We start from the raw sequence: 19,875 nt of genomic DNA, 5'->3' as shown, positions 1-19,875 counted from the left end.
AATAGAACACCTCACCTTTGCCATATTTTTTTCTTGTTACAATCTTCAGACTTTTGAAACCCAAGTTTGATATCATCTAATGACTTCTTCCTGATTAACCTTATCAACTTTACTCTTTGAACTGTAACAATATCCTACACTATGGGTCTTGGCCTATCACTTTAGTTTCTCAATAATTTTTTCTTTGATCAAAAAGATACTAACTAAGATGAATCTGGGATTGATTTTTTAGCAACATAGGAATTTATAGAAGAAAAAAGACCAAGGTCTATCTAGTTTGCCTTCTACCATCCTGGTAGATATGATGATAATGGTGTTGTTAACTAATTATAACAATTGCTTATATACAGTGCTCCCAAGGGATGCTGGGATCCCTTGGGACTCCAACAGGTGAGCTCTCTGGTGGCGGTAAGATACAGATTGCCTAGGGTTGCATACATAACAACAGACCCAGACATGAGGTGAGGAAAATATCCAGTGGTCGAGAGCTTTGGGAATCAATCCAAAGTCACTTGTTCCTTCCAAGCTACACTTACCACAAGTTATGTCACAGATTGAGGTCTAGAGAAGTGGTTGCCCTGAGAGGAAACCAAATAGTGTGGTTTTGGAGTCGCATAGTGACAAAACCAGGTTAGGGTAACAAACCCTCCAGGATTGTCTTGGAGTCTACAGGAATTAAAGATTAATTTCCCAGACACTGCTGAGAGGAACTCAGGAGAACAATCATAGGGGTACTTGTTATGTATGCAACCCTAGGCAATCTGTATCTTACCGCCACCAGAGGGCTCACCTGATGGGAGTCCCAAGGGATCGCAGCATCCATTGGGAGCACTGTATATAAGCAGGCCTCCCATGCTGTAGCAGCACTCTGGAGTTTGAATAAAGGAGCTAAGGTCACACTTACTCATTGTCTACATTACTCAGTTGCATTACTTTATTATGAGCTTAACAACTGGCGACGAGATAACGAACAACCACGCGAAAATGCAGAGACTATTAGTATCCTGGAGAAATTCTCAGAAGGGGATGATTGGGCGGTCTTCGTGGAGCTACTCGACCAATACTTCATGGCCAATGAGCTGGAAGGGGACGAGAACGCTGCCAAATGAAGGGCGATCCTCCTCACCGTCTGTGGGGCAAGAACCTATGGCCTCATGAAGAATCTTCTAGCTCCGGTGAAACCAACAACCAAATTGTATGAAGAACTGTGTATGCTGGTCTGGGAGCACCTAAATCCGAAGGAAAGCGTTCTGATGGCAAGGTGCCAGATCCACACGTGCAAGAGGTCTGAAGGCCAGGAAGTAGCAAGCTATGTCACCGAGCTAAGATGCCTTCCAGGACATTGCGAATTTGAAGGACATTTGGAGCACATGCTCAGGGACTTCTTTGTACTTGGCATTGGCCATGAAGTAATACTTTGCAATCTTTTGACTGTAGAGACCCTAACCTTGAGTAAAGCCATAGTGATAGCCCAGGCGTTCATCACCACCAGTGCCAATACCAAGCAAATCTCTCAGCACACGAGTGCTGTTATAAGTGAACAAAGTAATGTTGTTTTCGAACCGTAACGTACGGGGCAGGCCTCACATGCCTGTAGCTGCACATCTGCAGATGTCTCAGAGTCCACTATCAAGGATGATGAATGCTAGGCCATTAATACCTTGTTGGCACTGCGGGAATGATCATCATTTCCATTCATGCTGTTTCAAAGGATATGTTTGCAAGGGCTGTGGAACAATGGGACATCTCCAACGTATGTGCAGGCGAGCTGCAAACCCTGCTAATCCTGCAAACCACCATGTTGCAGAGGAGGACAGATCCATGGCGGATCACGATGAACCAGAGCCTCAGACCAAGGAGGCAGAGGTATATGGGGTGCACACATTTACGACAAAGTGTCCCCCAATAATTCTGAAGCTTGAATTAAATGAACTCTGGGGCTCAATGGAGCTGGACACGGGCGCGAGCCAGTCCATTTATGAGCAAAAAGACTATTGATAAATTGTAGTGCAGCAAGGTCTCAAGGCCAGTCCTGACTTCCATTCGCACTAAACTGAGAACTTACACAAAGAAACTGATTCCCGTAATCGGCAGTGCTACTGTAAAGGTCTCCTACGATGGAGCGGTGCACAAGTTAGCACGCTGGATGGTACCGGGCGATGGCCCCATGCTGCTCGGCTGGAGCTGGCTGGGGAAGATACGTTGGAACTGCGACGACGTCCGAGCACGCTTGCCCGTTGACGACACTTCGTCTGCCCAAGTCCTAAACAAGTTCCCCTCACTGTTCGAACCAGGCATCGGGAAGTTCCAAGGAGTGAAAGTGCAGATCCACCTAATTCCAGGGGCGCAATCCATCCATCACAAGGCAAGAGCAGTACCATACATGATGAGAGAGAGGGTGGAGATCAAGCTGGACCGGCTGCAACGAGAGGGCGTCATTTCGTCGATTGAATTCAACGAGTGGGCCAGTCCGATTGTTCCAGTTCTCAAGGGAGACATCACCGTCAGAATCTGTGGTGATTACAAAGTAACTATCAATCGTTTCTCCCTGCAGGATCAATACCCACTACCAAAAGCAGACGACCTTTTTGCGACGCTGGCGGGAGGAAAGATGTTCACGAAGCAGGAGCTGAAGGAATCATCGAAGGGCCTCACCTGCATCAACACGCACAAAGGTCTCTTCATTTACAACAGATGCCCATTTGGGATTCGATCAGCCGCGGCGATATTCCAGAGAAACATGGAAAGCTTACTGAAGTCAGTCCCGCACACCGTGATCTTGCAGGACGACATCTTGGTTACAGGTCGGGACACAGTCGAGCATCTGCAGAATCTGGAGGAGGTTCTTAGTTGGTTTAATCCCATGGGGCTTAGGTTAAAACGTTCGAAGTGCGTTTTCCTGGCACCTGAAGTGGAGTTCCTGGGGAGAAGATTCTCGGCGGACGGCATCAGGCCCACCGATTCGAAGACAGGCAATCGAGAATGCACCAAGGCCATAGAACGTGGTCGTTTCTAGGACTCCTGAACTACTTTGGTAACTTCTTCACACTGTTAGAACCACTGAACGCTTTACTGCGTAAAGGAGACTAATAGGTATGGGGTAAAAGTCAAGAAAATGCCTTTGTAAAAGCTAGAAAACTGTTATGCTTAAACAAATTGCTTGTGTTGTATGATCCGTGTAAGCGTTTGGTACTAGCATGTGATGCGTCGTCATACTGTGCCGGGTGTGTATTGCAACAAGCTAATGAATCTGGGAAATTACAACCAGTGGCTTATGCATCCAAAAGTCTGTCTAAGGCTGAGAGGGCCTACAGCATGATGAAAAAAAAGCATAGCGTGTGTTTATGGGGTAAAGAAAATGCATCAATATCTGTTTGGGCTCAAATTTGAATTGGAAACTGACCATAAGACACTGATATCCCGCTTTTCTGAAAGTAAGGGGATAAATACGAATGCATCTGCCCGCATCCAGAGATGGGCGCTCACATTGTCCGCCTACAACTACGCCATCAGCCACAGGTAAGGCACTGAAAACTGTGCCAATGCTCTCAGTAGGCGGCCATTGCCTACCACGAGGGTGGAAAGGACACAGCCCGCAGATTTAGTTATGGTAATGGAAGCATTCGAGAGTGAGCAATCATCTGTTACCGCCTGACGGATTAGAACCTGGATGAGCCAGGACTCGTGACTGTCCTTAGTAAAAAAAACTGTCTGCTCCATGGGAGCTGGTCCAGTGTCATAGAAAATAGGTGCAGGAGTAGGCCATTCGGCCCTTCGAGCTTGCACCATCATTTAATAAGATCATGGCTGATCATTCACCTCAGTACCCCTTTCCTGCTTTCTCTCCATACCCTTTGATCCCTTTAGCCGTAAGGGCCATATCTAACTCCTTCTTGAATATATCCAATGAACTGGCATCAACAACTCTCTGCAGTAGAGAATTCCACAGGTTAACAACTCTCTGAGTGAAGAAGTTTCTCCTCATCTCAGTCCTAAATGGCTTATCCCTTATCCTTAGACTATGTCCCCTGGTTCTGGACTTCCCCAACATTGGGAACATTCTTCCTGCATCTAACCTGTCCAGTCCCGTCAGAATTTTATATGTTTCTGTGAGATCCCCTCTCATTCTTCTAAACTCCAGTGAATACAGGCCCAGTTGATCCAGTCTCTCCTCATATGTCAGTCCTGCCATCCCGGGAATTAGTCTGGTGAACCTTCGCTGCACTCCCTCAATAGTAAGAATGTCCTTCCTCAGATTAGGAGACCAAAACTGAACACAATATTCCAGGTGAGGCCTCACCAAGGCCTTGTCCAACTGCAGTAAGACCTCCCTGCTCCTATACTCAAATCCCTTTGCTATGAAGGCCAACATACCATTTGCTTTCTTCACCGCCTGCTGTACCTGCATGCCAGCTTTCAACAACTGATGTACCATGACACCCAGGTCTCATTGCACCTCCCCTTTTCCTAATCTGCCTCCATTCAGATAATATTCTGTCTTTGTGTTTTTGCTACCAAAGGGAATAACCTCACATTTATCCACATTATACTGCATCTGCCATGCATTTGCCCACTCAGCTAACCTGTCCAAGTTACCCTGCAGCCTCTTAGCATCCTCCTCACAGCTCACACCGCCACCCAGCTTAGTGTCATCTGCAAACTTGGAAATATTACACTCAATTCCTTCATCTAAATCATTGATGTATATTGTAAATAGCTGGGGTCCCAGAACTGAGCCCTGTGGCACTCCACTAGTCACTGCCTGCCATTCTGAAAAGGACCCGTTTATCCCGACTCTGCTTTCTGTCTGCCAACCAGTTCTTTATCCACGTCAGTACATTACCCCCAATACCATGTGCTTTAATTTTGCACTCCAATCTCTTGTGTGGGACCTTGTCAAAGGCCTTTTGAAAGTCCAAATATACCACATCCATTTGGTTCTCCCTTGTCCATTCTGCTAGTTACATCCTCAAAAAGTTCTAGAAGATTTGTCAAGCATGATTTCCCTTTCATAAATCCATGCTGACTTGGACCGATCCTGTCACTGCTTTCCAAATGCGCTGCTATTTCATCTTTAATATTGATTCCAACATATTCCCCACTACCGATGTCAGGCTAACCGGTCTATAATTACCTGTTTTCTCTCTCTCTCCTTTTTTAAAAAGTGGTGTTATATTAGCTGCCCTCCAGTCCATAGGAACTGATCCAGAGTCGATAGACTGTTGGAAAATGATCACCAATGCATCCACTATTTCTAGGGCCAATTCCTTAAGTACTCTGGAATGCAGACTATCAGGTCCCGGGGATTTATCGACCTTTAATCCCATCAATTTCCCTAACACAATTTCCCTAACACAATTTCCTTCAGTTCCTCCTTCTCTCTACACCCTCGGTCCCCTAGTACTTCCGGAAGGTTATTTGTGTCTTCCTTCGTGAAGACAGAACCAAAGTATTTGTTCAGCTGGTCTGCCATTTCTTTTAGACAGTTTTTGTGTTCCCACAAGCTTCCTCTCATACTCTATTTTCCCCCTCCTAATTAAATCCTTTGTCCTCCTCTGCTGAATTCTAAATTTCTCCCGATCCTCAGGTTTGCTGCTTTTTCTGGCCAATTTATATGCCTCTTCCTTGGATTTAACACTATCCTTAATTTCTCTTGTTAGCCACGGTTGAGCCACCTTCCCCGTTTTATTTTTACTCCAGACAGCGATGTACAATTGTTGAAGTTCATCCATGTGATTTTTAAATGTTCGCCATTGCTTATCCACCGTCAACCCTTTAAGTATCCTTGGCCAGTCTATTCTAGCCAATTCACGCCTCATACCGTCGAAGTTCCCTTTCCTTAAGTTCAGGACCCTAGTCTCTGAAATAACTGTGTCATTCTCCATCATAATAAATAATTCTACCATATTATGGTCGCTCTTCCCCAAGGGGCCTCGCACAACAAAATTGCTAATTAGATCTTTGTCATTACACATCATCCAGTCCAGGATGGCCAGCCCTCTAGTTGGTTCTTCGACATATTGGTCTCGAAAACCATCCCATATACATTGCAGGAAATCCTCCTCAACCGTATTGCTACCAGTTTGGTTAGCCCAATCTATATGTAGATTAAAGTCACCCATGATAAGTCCCATTAGAAATGCAGGAAGAAATAAAGCCGTACCAGCAGCGCAAAGATGAAATGTCTATACAGGCAGACTGCCTTCTGTCGGGTAATCGGGTAAGTGGTACCAAAAAAGGGCAGACACTTTCATTAGTGATTTCTACAGTACCCACCCAGGCATTGTAATGATGAAAGCAATAGCCAGATCCCACGTGTGGTGGCCCGGTATCGATGCGGACTTAGAGTCCTGCGTGCACAAATGTAACACATGTTCACAGTTAAGCAATGCACCCAGGGAGGTGCCATTAAGTTTATGGTCTTGGCCCTCCAAACCGTGGTCTAGGGTCCATGTCAACTATGCAGGCCCGTTCTTGGGAAAAATGTTCCTAGTGGTTGTAGATGCGTGCTCCAAATGGATTGAATGTGAGATAATGTCAGCAAGTACGTCCCATGTTTGCCATGCACGGCCTGCCTGATGTCCTTGTGAGTGACAACGGGCCGTGTGTCAGCAGTGCCACCTTCAAAGAGTTCATGACCCGCAATGGGATCAAATATGTCACATCTGCCCCGTTCAAACCAGCATCCAATGGTCAGGCAGAGAGAGCAGTGCAAACAATCAAGCAGAGCTTGAAGAGGGTAACTGAAGGCTCACTGCAGACTCGTCTATCCCGAGTCCTGCTTAGTTACCACACGAGACCCCACTCGCTCACTGGGATTCCACCTGCTGAACTGCTCATGAAAAGGGCACTTAAGACAAGGCTCTCGTTAGTCCACCCTGATCTACACAAACAGGTAGAGAGCAGGCGGCTTCAACAAAGAACAAAACTGTGTCCTCCATGGCAGCTGGTCCAGCGTCCCAGCGGAGATGCATGAAGAAGAGATCAAGCCGTTCCAGCGGCACAAAGACGAAATGTCCATACAGGCGGACTGTCTTTTGTGGGGTAATCGCATGGTTTTGCCTAAGAAAGGCAGGGAAACGTTCATACGCGACCGACACAATATTCACCCAGGCATAGTAATGATGAATGCTCAAGCCAGATCCCATGTGTAGTGGCCCAGCATCGACTCAGATTTAGAGTCATGCGTGTGCCAATGCAACACTTGCTCTCAACCGAGCAATGCATCTAGAGAAGCACCACTAAGTTTGTGGTCATGGCCCTCCAAACTGTGGTCTAGGATCCACGTTGACTTTGCAGGCCCATTTTTAGGCAAAATGTTTTTGGTTGTTGTGGCTGCTAATTCAAAATGGATTGAATGTGTAATAATGTCTGTAAACACGTCCATTGCCACCATCGAAAGCCTATGAGCCATGTTCGCCACGCACGGCCTGCCTGATGTCCTTGTCAGCGACAATGGGCCGTGCTTCACCAGTGCTGAATTCACACCTGTCCCGTTCAAGCCCGCATCCAATGGCCAGGCAGAATGGGTAGTCCAAAACATCAAGCAAAGCTTGAAACGTGTGTCGGAAGGCTCCCTGCAGACCCGCCTGTCCCGAGCCCTGCTTGGCTACCGCACCAGACCCCACTCGCTCACCGGGGTTCCCCAAGCCGAGCTGCTCATGAAAAGGGCGCTCAAAACAAGGCTCTCTCTTGTCCACCCCGATCTCCATGATCACATCGAGGGCAGGCAGCATCAACAAAGCATGTACCATGATCGAGCAAACTTGTCATGCGATATTGAAGTCAATGACCCTGTATTTGTACTCAACTATGGACATGGTCCCAAATGGCTTGTTGGCACCATCATAGCCAAAGAAGGGAGTGGGGTGTTTCAGGTCAAACTTGCCAATGGACTAACTTGCAGAAAGCATTTGGACCAAACCAAACTGCAATTCACAAACAGCCACGAGCAACCCGAAGAGGACACCACCAACTTTGACCCTCCAACACACACACAAGTGGCAACCAACATCACGGTTGACCACGAAGCTGAACTCACCATCCCCAGCAGCCCAGCAAGGCCAGCTGCCAGCAGCCCAGCGAAGAACCAACCAACTCACCCACACCTGCATTTGTACTTAGACGATCGACAAGGGAACGAAAAGCCCCAGATCGTCTCACCCTGTAAATAAGTACTATTGCCTTTGGGAGGGAGTGATGTTATTTATGCATACCTAGGCAACCTGTATCTTACCGCCACCAGAGGGCTCACCTGTTCGAGTCCCAACAGATCCCAGCATCCATTGGGAGCACAGTATATAAGCAGGCCTCCCGTGCTGTACCAGCACTCTGGAGTTTGAATAAAGGAGCTAAGGTCACACTTACTCATTGTCTACAGTACTCAGTTGCATTACTTTATTATGAGCTTAACAGTACTAATAAAAAAACAGTTTCTTTGACCACTTTTTGACTGACAGTCAAGACTCATCCAATCGATGTGGGAAGGTACTGTGTTGAGAGGATGGACGTGTCGGGAGTGTGGAGGGTGGGGCAGTTGGAAGTGGGAGGTCATTGTAATGAAACCTCCCGGAATACGTCCAACCAGAGTTGACAACCCTAGACTATGTAGGGGTGGCAGGTTCCTTCCCCTGAAGAACATTAGTCAACCAGTTGGATTTTTACAACTTTCTTGCAGCTTTCATGGCCGTTTTCCTGGTTCTATCCCACTAATTACCAAAATTTTGAATTCAGTTTCACAATTCCCAATGGTCCAATTTAAAACTCAGTCTTTAGGCTGTGGGTTCAAGACCCATTCCAGAGACATGAGCACAAATTCAAGGGTGACAGCGCAGTACTGAGAGAGTGCTGCACTGTGAAAGTGATGTTTTTTGGTTGAGGCATTAAATCGAGGCCAAGTCTTCTCTGTCAGGTCTCAAGGCACTATTTTGAAGAAGAGCAAGGGAGTACTGACTAATATTTATCCATCACCCAACATCACTGAAATACTAGGCTATAGATCTTAATCCCATTAGGAAAGATGCACAATAAGCTAGAATCCACAATGACACCAGACTTTGTCAATGCTATTGCGTTACCCAAAACTGCCTGCATTGTTTATTTTCACAGACGTCCGAGCTGGTGAAAATCTTTAAAACAGTGGAATTTACAAAGGAAATCAGACATTCAACTGCAGAGTATTTTGTGAGAAGCAACTGATACAGGACTGAAGCTGATTGAATTGAATTTTGACTTTTTCCTTTGAAACAAAGGTAGGCTATTTTGCCCTTCGAGCCTGATCCACAATTCAATTAGATCATCAATCTAGATTAAAAAACTTAATTGGAGGAGGACCAATTTCAGTGGGTTGAGAACAGATCTGGCCCGGGTAAATTGGAATCAATGATTGGCGGGTAAATTGGAATCAATGATTGGCAGGCAAAACTGTAATCAAATAATGTGCTGCCTTTAAAGAGGAGATGGTTCATGTGCAGTCGAAGTACATTCCCATGAGGGGGAAAGGGAGGGCAACCAAAACCAGGGCTTCCTGGATGATGAAAGAGATAGAGAGTAAAATGAAACAGAAAAAAGGGGTGTATATCAGATGTCAGGTTGAGAATACAAGAACCAGGCTCGAAAGTTCAGAGAGGAAATGAAAAAGGAAATAAGAGGGGCAAAAAGAGAGTATGAGAATAGATGGGCAGCCAACATAAAAGGGAATCCAAAAGTCTTCTATAGGCATATAAATAGTAAACGGGTAGTAAGAGGAGGAGTGGAGCCGATTAGGGATGAAAAAGGAGACCTATGCATGGATGCAGAGGGCATGGCTGAGGCACTAAATTAGTACTTTGGTAGTGTTGATTCCTGGATTCTTTTACCTCAATCTGGTTCAGCAAAATTACTGAAACAAATACCGTTTGTGCTTTAAACAAAGCAAGCTTTTATTTAAAAAGCAAATCCCGATCGGGGACTTTATCAGACAGAAGGAATGCAAGTCTGTTCGAACGCACTCACTTCCTATGGACAAAGTTACATTGTAAAGGGATGATGGTTATACATTTTCGACAAAAGATAACAAGATAGGGCTAGAGTGACATCCTAGTTCAGCCTATCCTCTTAGATCCCTCTTTCCCTTTGTCCACTCATAAGCCGACCTAAGTATGGTCTGATTTTAAACAAAGACCTTCTGTTAATGTTTCAGGTTAATAACATGATTTAATAAGACCTTGAGGTTTTTCTGCAAGCTGTGGGTTTTGTTTCAATACATGTTAGTGTTGTAACATTTCGCAGTCTCGAGTCTGAGATGTCATGGCTATTCCTCCATGAATTCTTTGTTAGCTTATACTGTCCCTATACAATTCCCACGTTCTCAACTTCAATGTCTCTATACATTTTTAAACATTCACATTGCCCCCTTTTATCATTCCATGATAACACTTAGGATCATTCTAGGAGTATCGCAATCATCCGTTCACACTCTATTTCCTGAATCATATTGTTGTTAGTGTCGAGTAGTTCTTTAGTTCGTTGGATCATAACTCGGGAGCCCTTGACCACAAGAGGGTTTGCTAACCTTGCCATCATTACTTTACAACAAAGGTTAAGGCAACCAACAATCAAACCAGCTAGATCCTTCTGCTGGTGTGGATAACTTCTTCACCTTCCTTCTTATGTGATCAGCGAGATTGGTTATGTTTTCTGAACTATCAGGAGTGTAAGTGCAACATTCAGATCCTATCAGGGCACACGTTCCCCCTTTCTCAGCTAACAGGTAATTGAGGGCCATTCGGTTTTGTAATGCTACGGTCCTTATTGCTACCATTTCAGCTGTGATGCCCTCCAGAGCTTCAGCAGTATTGTATTGGCCCCCCTCCTCTCGTGATAGTTTGGCTCTGAATCCATCTGACAGTCTCAGTTAGGGTTAGTGGAATTCCCCCTTTGGAATCTATAGGGAATGTATAGGGAATGTGAACACACCCAACATCTAGAAAAGTTCCCATTTTGCGCATAAAAATAAGACATGTACAAAAAGGTGTTTACATGGAGCTCTCGTCTCTGTCTCCCCTCCCATGCGCCGAAACTGTCATATATCAACAATATTATACAGACTGTGGCATACAGACAGTTTCATCTTATGGCTCAGGATTCAGATAAATAGTCCAATTATTTTGCTGATTAAAAAAGTTCAGTTTTCCCGTCTCTCTGCTCAGATCACCGTCGGTGTAGCTGGCTGTCTATCACTATGGGTAAAAGTTGAAACTGGTCCACGTTCAAATTAGGATGCCAACGGCCTTGTTCTGCTATGGAGAAGAGGAAGTCTGGAACAGAAACAGGAGTTAGAATAACCAGTAAAATAAGTTTGTTAGAGAGTGGTGAGCTTGCAGTGTTGCAGGTGAACCCAGGCACTTTTCCCCTCAACCTTGGCTGCAGTGCGGGTAGTGAGTAACACCTGAAAAGGCCCCTCCCATTGTGGCTCTAATCCCTTCCGAGTCCATACTTCCCTGGTGCCACGAGGGACAATTCGGGTAAAACTGGGAGGTCGAGGTGAGCATCTTGAACCTGGTTGTGAGCTAGTCGCAGAGCCTGTGTCAGAGAAAGAACATAGGTGGTCATCAGTCGAGCTGAGATACCATATCTAGGAACAATTTCCCTCATTAACACCTTAACAACAGTTTGAGCCTTATTGTCCATGGTAGGGTAGGCTTCAATCCATCTGCTATTACTAACACTGAACTTTTTGCAACTCAATGTAGTCCAACTGAAATGTCTCAAAAGGACCTTCAGGTATGGGCGTTTTACCCCAATCACAGGGGACTCCCTTCCCTGGATTATGTTGCTGGCAAACCAGGCAACGACTATTGATGTTCTGGGCGAGCACCTGGAGTCTAGGGTGCCACCAAGTAGCCAAAAGTGTATCACTCGTGGTTCTTGCTCCACAATGAGTAGCAAAATGCATACAATCAATAACCCATAGAGCCAACTCGTCAGACACGCAAGTCTGTTCCGCGGGAGTGGTCCAGAGTTTAGAAACATTGTCATAAGTACATGCATAATATTTCCACAACAGTTTATCTTTTTCAGGAGCGTCCTCCTGTGCTTTTATAACATCTTGGATGGTTGGCATTGGTTTTTCCGAGGCTAACTTATCCTTTGCAGGATTTTTAGTCTGACTCATCATTCTAGGCACTACCATCTGTTGGTCACGAGAGGCCTGTTTGGCCTCTTGGTCAGCACAACGATTCCCTATATCAACCAGAGAATTTCCGGTAGTGTGGGCGGTACATTTGACAATGGAAATGCGTTTGGGGAACATGAGGGCTTGCAACAAATCAGATACTAGCTGTTTATGGGATATCTCATTCCCCTGTGAGGTTAGGAATCCCCTATTTTTCCATAATTGTCCGAAATCATGGGCCACCCCAAAGGCATACCTAGAGTCGGTATAGATATTGACTTTGAGATCTTTGGCCAAGATACAGGCTCGGGTGAGGGCGAATTGTTCAGCTTGTTGGGCAGAATAGGCAGTTTCAAAAGCGGCAGATTCCAAGACCTGATTCTCCTGGTTTACTATGGCGTATCCTGAGATTCGTGTACCTTCTGGATTAATTCCGTCAACATACATAATACAGTCTGGATCTTCAATTGGTACATCAACAAAATCTTCCCTGACTGATGTGGCCTCTTAAATTAAAGATAAACAATCATGATTGGGTTCTTCCTCAACTTGGGGTGGCTCAGTAAGAAAACAGGCCGGATTAATTGCAGTACAGTGCCGAAAGGTCAGTTTAGGATTGCCTGTGATTTCAGTGGGTTCTGTCGGATAGAGGGCCAGTCCACATTGCCCTGCACTGGGATCTCAATCGGATCAATGGGAGTATAACCCACTTGGGAGTGGTCCTCTGCCCACACATGAGGATCCACATAGTCAGGTATTTGTACATCCCGGCTGGTAGGGTCAGCCTTGTCTATAGCCTGGCGCACCATAACTTCCAAATCTTTAGCGTGGTGGGGCTCTTTTTTCAACCACGCTGCCCCTCGCTGCAGCAGGAACGCCATCTTGCCTCTGTCCTCGAGGTCGACTGCCTTGATCCTTTGATCTTCTTCCCCAGGAGTCCTGCCACTGGAGCTGGGAAGGTATTTTTAGATCGTTCCAGTCGGATCATTGCCACGCAGTCGTGATGGATGGTCTGTGCCTCAGGTGCTGCACTGGTCTGTTCTCTGGTGCCTGGCCCAAGCAAAGGTGAGGTTTTGCTCTGCCTCTGAGCATGGGGGACATCGATTGCTGGAGTGAAGAGGTCTTCCCATTTCCACTAGGATCGTATGCTAGGGTCACGTGATAGAGTGCCTGCGGCAGGTCCAGAGACCACCACTGAGGGGTTCTAGTGGTATACTGCCGCTTAAGGGTTCCCTGTTTTACAATAATCCCATCATCTCCACACTTCAAATGCAACTGGAATTTGCAGAGAAGGTCCCTAGCCATCAAGTTACAGTCCAGATTGGTTGTGATAACAAATCGATGTTCCACCGATTCTTCCTGGTAACCCATTTTAACCGGTTCTGACACTGGGAATGTAGAGACTTGTCCCAGGAATCCTGACAGTCTCTGTGTTTCAGTGAAGGCGGGGAGTTTAAGCTTTGATTGTACAGAAGACATGAAGGCTCCCGTATCTATCAAGAAGGGTTGCCACTCATTCCGAATTTTTAACAATATCATCGGTTCGTCATCCGGGGAGGGTCCCTGCACAATCAAGCTGCGTAGTCAATACGAATCGGGGGACGGTTGGCCAAAGGGGTTGTTCTGGGAGAAGTTAGTGTAAGATCCCCCTCCTCTTCCTCCTCTTCCTTTTTCGTGCTGACGGGAGGGACAATTTCTATTCCAATGTCCTTCTTGCCCACAAATAAAGCATCCATCTCGTCTTTCCCAGCCCCGACCTCTTCCCATACCAGGCCGGGGACAGTAGGGCAGTCCGTAATTAGCAGGGCCCGGGCCATTTGGGTGTTTGATATAACCGTATCCCTGTTTATCCACCCAACCCTGCACGCAATACTGCGGTTCCATCTGGTATCCCCTTGGGTCGGGTTTTGGTCCTTCTAACCGAGGCGGCTCTTCCTTTCTAGTCACGTATTCAGTCTTGACCCGGGTTGGGGGCGCACCTCCCCCCTCTCCTTTCTTTTCCTGCCAATAATATTTAACCGCCCTTTCCATCTGGGCTTTACTATTATCTGCCCAATTATTTGTCCGGATAACGTGAGCAACTGAATAGGGCAGGCACTGAAGTAGGATAGCGCAGAATTGAGGAGAATCCTCTCCTGCCCTGAAGGCATTATCTCCTGATTGACTCCCGTATATTTCAATCGGCAGTTTCTTCACGCTTGGGTTTAGTTTCTAATACTGTGGCCATACTGATGGGCTTCTGAAAGGTCGTGGTGAGAGAATTGAAGATAGCGTTTAGGCGATCCTGGATATCGTTAGGGTGAGCAACCAACAATGCATCATGAGTAAATCGGGTGTGTTCAGTTGGGCTCAAGGTTTGCTTTACCAAGGTCCACAGGTCCCTTGATTCTGCATTATAAACTGAAATCGAGATATACTTCTGCCCTTTCGAGTGTGAGATCTGGTCCTTTCGGCTATATTGCTTGTGAACTGGGGATCCGAATCGCTATCAGAGGATGAGGAGTCAGTTTGGGTTTGTTGCTTTGGTGGTATGGGGTTATATTTAACTCCTCTTGCCGGAATGTAAGGTGGAGGGTGTTGGGAAGAGGACTGGAGCAAGGGGCCAGGGGGTGCGGGAGGCGCCGTTGGGCACTGAGTCAGTGACCACTCATCAATTTCATCATCAACCTCGGTTAACACAAAGCCAGCCATTTGACTACGTAGTCAGTCAATACCTTTCTCAGAGGTCCCAAAGGATCTCTTAGTAAGTTTCTCGTGCGCACATTCTTTTTTTAAGACGTCTACAATTTTAACATGTGTTCCCTCTGTCAATGAGAGTTCTAATTTAATAGTATTTATTTGCCAACTTGACAGAAGTGATGCATCTTTTAATTTTTGACAATAGTGTCGCCATGTTGCAATTTACATTTTTGTCCCCTTTTCCTTGTCCCCTTCTCCAAATTAATCCCTGTGCTTTTTTTGCTACCTATACGCTTCTAGTGCTACCTAGAGGCCACTGGTCATCTCCTAATAATTTGTTCAGGGCTCCTGATAATTTTCTAAAGTCTTCAGCTCTTTCAGGGAATTCCTCACATAACTTTTGTAGCGGACTATCCGCATCCGTTGTTTTATCCAACTGATTACCCATTTTCACGCTGTCCCTCGTATTACCGTGTCGTTACGCGTTCACGTCGTCGTGCGATTTGAACAAACTTAAAACAAACAGACTTTACTAAAACTAACACTGATTTCCGCTTCACCCCGCGGTTCGTGTCGCCGCACGATTTGAAACACTTAAAATAAACAAACTTTACTAAATCTAACACAGATTTCCGCGTCGCCCTGTGGTTCGCTTCGCCGCGCGATTTGAAACACTTAAAATAAACAGACTTACTGAAACCAGCACTGACTTTGATATCACCCTTCGGTTCGCGTTGCTGCGCGTTCGCGTCAGCCCACGTTCATTCGGCCGCACGCTCGCGCCGCCGCTCGTCCCGCGTCGATACGCGTTCGCGCCGCCGCGCGCTTATCTAGCCCTACCTTTCGAGTTGCTGCGTGATTTAAATTCAATCAGTGCCTAGGCGGGCCAAGTGATATACGAGGTTGACGTCACACCTGACTTGAACACCTATCCTCTATTTAATTCCCCATAAGCCTTACTTAATTCCCTGTGAGCCTAATTTTCTAAATTTGATTTCTTATGAGCCTTATTTAATTTCTTTTAGTCTCCAAATTTCCCTATCCTTTCGCGTCACTGCGCAGTTTAAATCCAATCAGTCAATGAAAGCCCTAATTTAATGGAGTTTTTCTGCCAACTGGACAGGAGTGATTTTTTTTTTAGACTGCAGTGGAATTTTTCTCATAATTTAAAATCTCAGAACATTTTTTTTCCAGCACCTATTTAGTACGTTACCTTTTTTTTTGTCTTTTCCATAACTAGAGAGAAGTCTGGCACGTAGGCTGTGGACTGCTTTTCGTTATCTCAATTGTTCTAGCCTCAAGGTCATGTTATTTAATATAATATATATTTTTTTGAATCCTTTTGAATCCATCTCAGTTGTTTTGCTGTGCCTTCTCTGAATGTTTTCTTTCGACAAGTAAGTGAGCATGTTAAATCCTTTTTTTTTTAACCACTGGGACCATGTAATTTTTTCTTTTTTTTTTACTCAACAAACCTATCCTTTGTGCATTTCCTGGCTCCGTAACTTATCTTCCGAATATACGTAATTCAATAAGGTTCACACTCTTAAACTTCCCACATACAGGACAACACTACGAAGGGTTAAAAAAAACTTTCATTCTGTTTGAAAAAGTAGGTGGAGCTAAAACAAACCACAACTCCCCGGCTTTTTATTTTACAGTAAAAATCACAGAAGCATTTCTCATTTAAACAGACGTTCACAAGAGTCTCTTTTCTTTCCTATTAATTTTTGGATCCATGATTGATCATCTATCCCTATCTAGCTCTAACTATAACCTATCTTTCCAAGTCGCCGCTTGGTTTGCGTCACCGCGCAATTTCCCTATCTCTATCCCTATTCTAAGTTTGAAAGGTATTCACCAGATTGTCCTGGATCTCGTTCAGACACTACCTGAGAACCAGCGAGTGGCTAAACTTTCCTCAGACTTTTGAAACCGGGAGAAACTGGAGCAGTATTGAAATCATACTCACTCCAGTGGCCACTTTCCCCTCGTCTCGTCCAAGGCCAATCTGGCTCTTAATTCGCAAGTTTTCGGCAGTCGTCCGTTGAGATCTCACTTCTGACACCTGGATTCTTTTACCTCAATCTGGTTCAGCAAAATTGCTGAAACGAATACCGTTTGTGCTTTAAACAAAGCAAGCTTTTATTTAAAAAGCAAATCCCGATCGGGGACTTTATCAGACAGAAGGAATGCAAGTCTGTTCGAACGCACTCACTTCCTACGGACAAAGTTACATTGTAAAGGGATGATGGTTATACATTTTCGGCAAAAGATAACAAGATAGGGCTAGAGTGACATCCTAGTTCAGCCTATCCTCTTAGATCCCTCTTTCTCTTTGTCCACTCATAAGCCGACCTAAGTATGGTCTGATTTTAAACAAAGACCTTCTGTTAATGTTTCAGGTTAATAACAGGATTTAATAAGATCTTGAGGTTTTTCTGCAAGCTGTGGGTTTTGTTTCAATACATGTTAGTGTTGTAACATTTCGCAGTCTCGAGTCTGAGATGTCATGGCTATTCCTCCATGAATTCTTTGTTAGCTTATACTGTCCCTATACAATTCCCACGTTCTCAACTTCAATGTCTCTATACATTTTTAAACATTCACATTAGCATTTTCTTTCTTGGTAAAGACTGATGCAAAGTCATAGTGAAAGAGGAAGTAGTTGAGATATTGGATGGGATAAAAATTGATAAACACGAAGATACTAGAACTTAGAAACATAGAAAATAGTTGCAGGAGTAGGTCATTCAGCCCTTCGAGCCTGCACCACCATTCAATAAGATCATGGCTGATCATTCACCTCAGTACCCCTTTCCTGCTTTCTCGCCATACCCCTTGATCCCTTTAGCCGTAAGGGCCATATCTAACTCCCTCTTGAATATATCTAACGAACTGGCCTCAACAACTTTCTGTGGTAGAGAATTCCACAGGTTAACTACTCTCTGATTGAAGAAGTTTCGCCTCATCTCGGTCTTAAATGGTTTACCCTTTATCGTAGACTGTGACCCATGATTCCGGACTTCCCGAGTATCAGGAACATTCTAACCTGTCCAATCCTGTCAGAATTTTATATGTTTCTATGAGATCCCCTCTCAGTGAATACAGGCCCGGTCGATCCAGTCTCTCCTCGTATGTCAGTCCTGCCATCGCGGGAATCAGTCTGGTGAACCTTCGCTGCACTCCCTCAATAGCAAGAACGTCCTTTCTCAGATAAGGAGACCAAAACTGAACACAATATTCCAGGTGAGGCCTCACCAAGGCCCTGTACAACTGCAGTAAGACCTCCCTGCTCCTATATTCAAATTCCCTAGCTATGAAGGACAACATGCCATTTGCCTTCTTCACCGCCTGCTGTACCTACATGTCAACTTTCAATGACTGATGTACCATGACACCCAGGTCTCGTTGCACCTCCCCTTTTCCTAATCTGTCGGCATTCAGATAATCTGCCTTTGTGTTTTTGCCACCAAAGTGGATAACCTCACATTTATCCACATTATACTGTATCTGCCATGCATTTGCCCGCTCACCTAACCTGTCCAAGTCACCCTGCAGCCTCTTAGCATCCTCCTCACAGCTCACACCGCCACCCAGCTTAGTGTCATCTGCAAACTTGGAGATATTACACTCAATTCCTTCATCTGAAACATTGATGTATATTGTAAATAGCTGGGGTCCCAGCACTGAACCCCTAGTATTTCCAGAAGGTTATTTGTGTCTACCTTCGTGAGACAGAACAAAAGTATTTGTTCAATTGGTCTACCATTTCTTTGTTCTCCATTATAAATTCACCTGATTCTGACTGCAGGGGACCAACGTTTGTCTTCATTAATCTTTTTTTCTTCACATATTTATAGAAGCTTTTGCAGTCAGTTTTTATGTTCCCAGCAAGCTTCCTCTCATACTCTATTTCCCCCTCCTGATTAAACCTTTGGTTGTAACTAAGTAACCAGGACCGGATGGGATGCATCCTAGGATGACGAAGTAAGTAAAAGTGGAAATTGCGAAGGTTCTGGCCATAATCTTCCAGTCCCCCTTTGATATCGGAGGTGCTAGTGTACAGAAGAATTGCAAATGTTAAACCCTTGTTCAAAATAAGCATGTAAGGATAAACCAAACAGCTACATGCCACTGAGTTTCACCTCAGTAATGGTAAACTTTTAGAATCGATAATCCGGGACAAAATTAACAGTCACTAGGACAAGTGTAGATTAATTAAGGAAAGCCAGCATGGATTTGTTAATGTGTAATGAGTCTGGATTAATTAATGTTCTCATCGTGAAGGATACTCATGGGAACAGTGATCATAGCATGGTAGAAGTTCAAATTCATTTTAAGGGTGAGGAAGCTAGGTCTCAAAAATAGTGTCCTAAGCTTAAATAAAGGCAATTACAAAGGCATGAAGGCAGAGTTGGCTAAAGTTGACTGGGAAAATAGATTAAAGGGTAAGACGGTAGAAAAGCAGTGGCAAAAATTTAAGGAGATAGTTCATAACAGCTAGGATATATTCTAATGAGAAAGAATTAACCATCCGTGGCTAACTAAGGAAGTAAAGGATGGTATCAAATTGAAAGCAAAGGCATACAATGTTGCGAAGAATAGTGGAAGGACAGAGGATTGGGAAATTTAAAGAAGCCAGCAAGGAACGACTAAAAAAATGATAAAGAGAGAGAAGATAGCTTACGAGAGTAAACTAGCAAGAAATATAAAAATAGACAGTAAGAGCTTCTACAGGTATATAAAAAAGAAGAGGGTAGCTGTGAAGTCCTGTCCCCTCAGTACAGATTCACACGAGGCATGTAGTGAAGTCAAGGTCACTCTGGACCTGCACCTTTATTTCACAGCTCTGGAATGCTGCACTTGCCTGAGACCTGCCCTTATATACCTGTCTCTTGCAAGTGCACCCCTGGTGGTAAGGTATGCTGGTGGTTACAGGTCATATCTTATTACAGTCATGTATAGCATATTAGGATACAGTTATATATAATAATGTAAGATACATGACATCACCCTCCCCAAGGTCTTATTGTCTTTAT

The 19,875-nt window shown here is 44.8% G+C and overlaps 1 protein-coding gene across 19 annotated transcripts in view; it reads left to right on the top strand.

Annotated features, from left to right (window-relative positions):
* The window catches only part of LOC139264761 (uncharacterized), a 460,034-nt gene that overhangs the window by 2,966 nt on the left and 437,193 nt on the right, over window positions 1–19,875 (top strand). For all 19 annotated transcript variants that reach the window (XM_070881860.1, XM_070881862.1, XM_070881861.1 and 16 more), the window contains exon 2: window positions 9,109–9,251. The gene's annotated coding sequence lies outside the window, so the exon portion shown is untranslated. The remainder of the gene's footprint in view (window positions 1–9,108; window positions 9,252–19,875) is intronic.

Source organism: Pristiophorus japonicus, chromosome 5, assembly GCF_044704955.1.
Source record: "Pristiophorus japonicus isolate sPriJap1 chromosome 5, sPriJap1.hap1, whole genome shotgun sequence".
NCBI lineage: Eukaryota > Metazoa > Chordata > Chondrichthyes > Pristiophoridae > Pristiophorus > Pristiophorus japonicus.
This window is presented reverse-complemented; position numbering and strand designations above follow the sequence as displayed.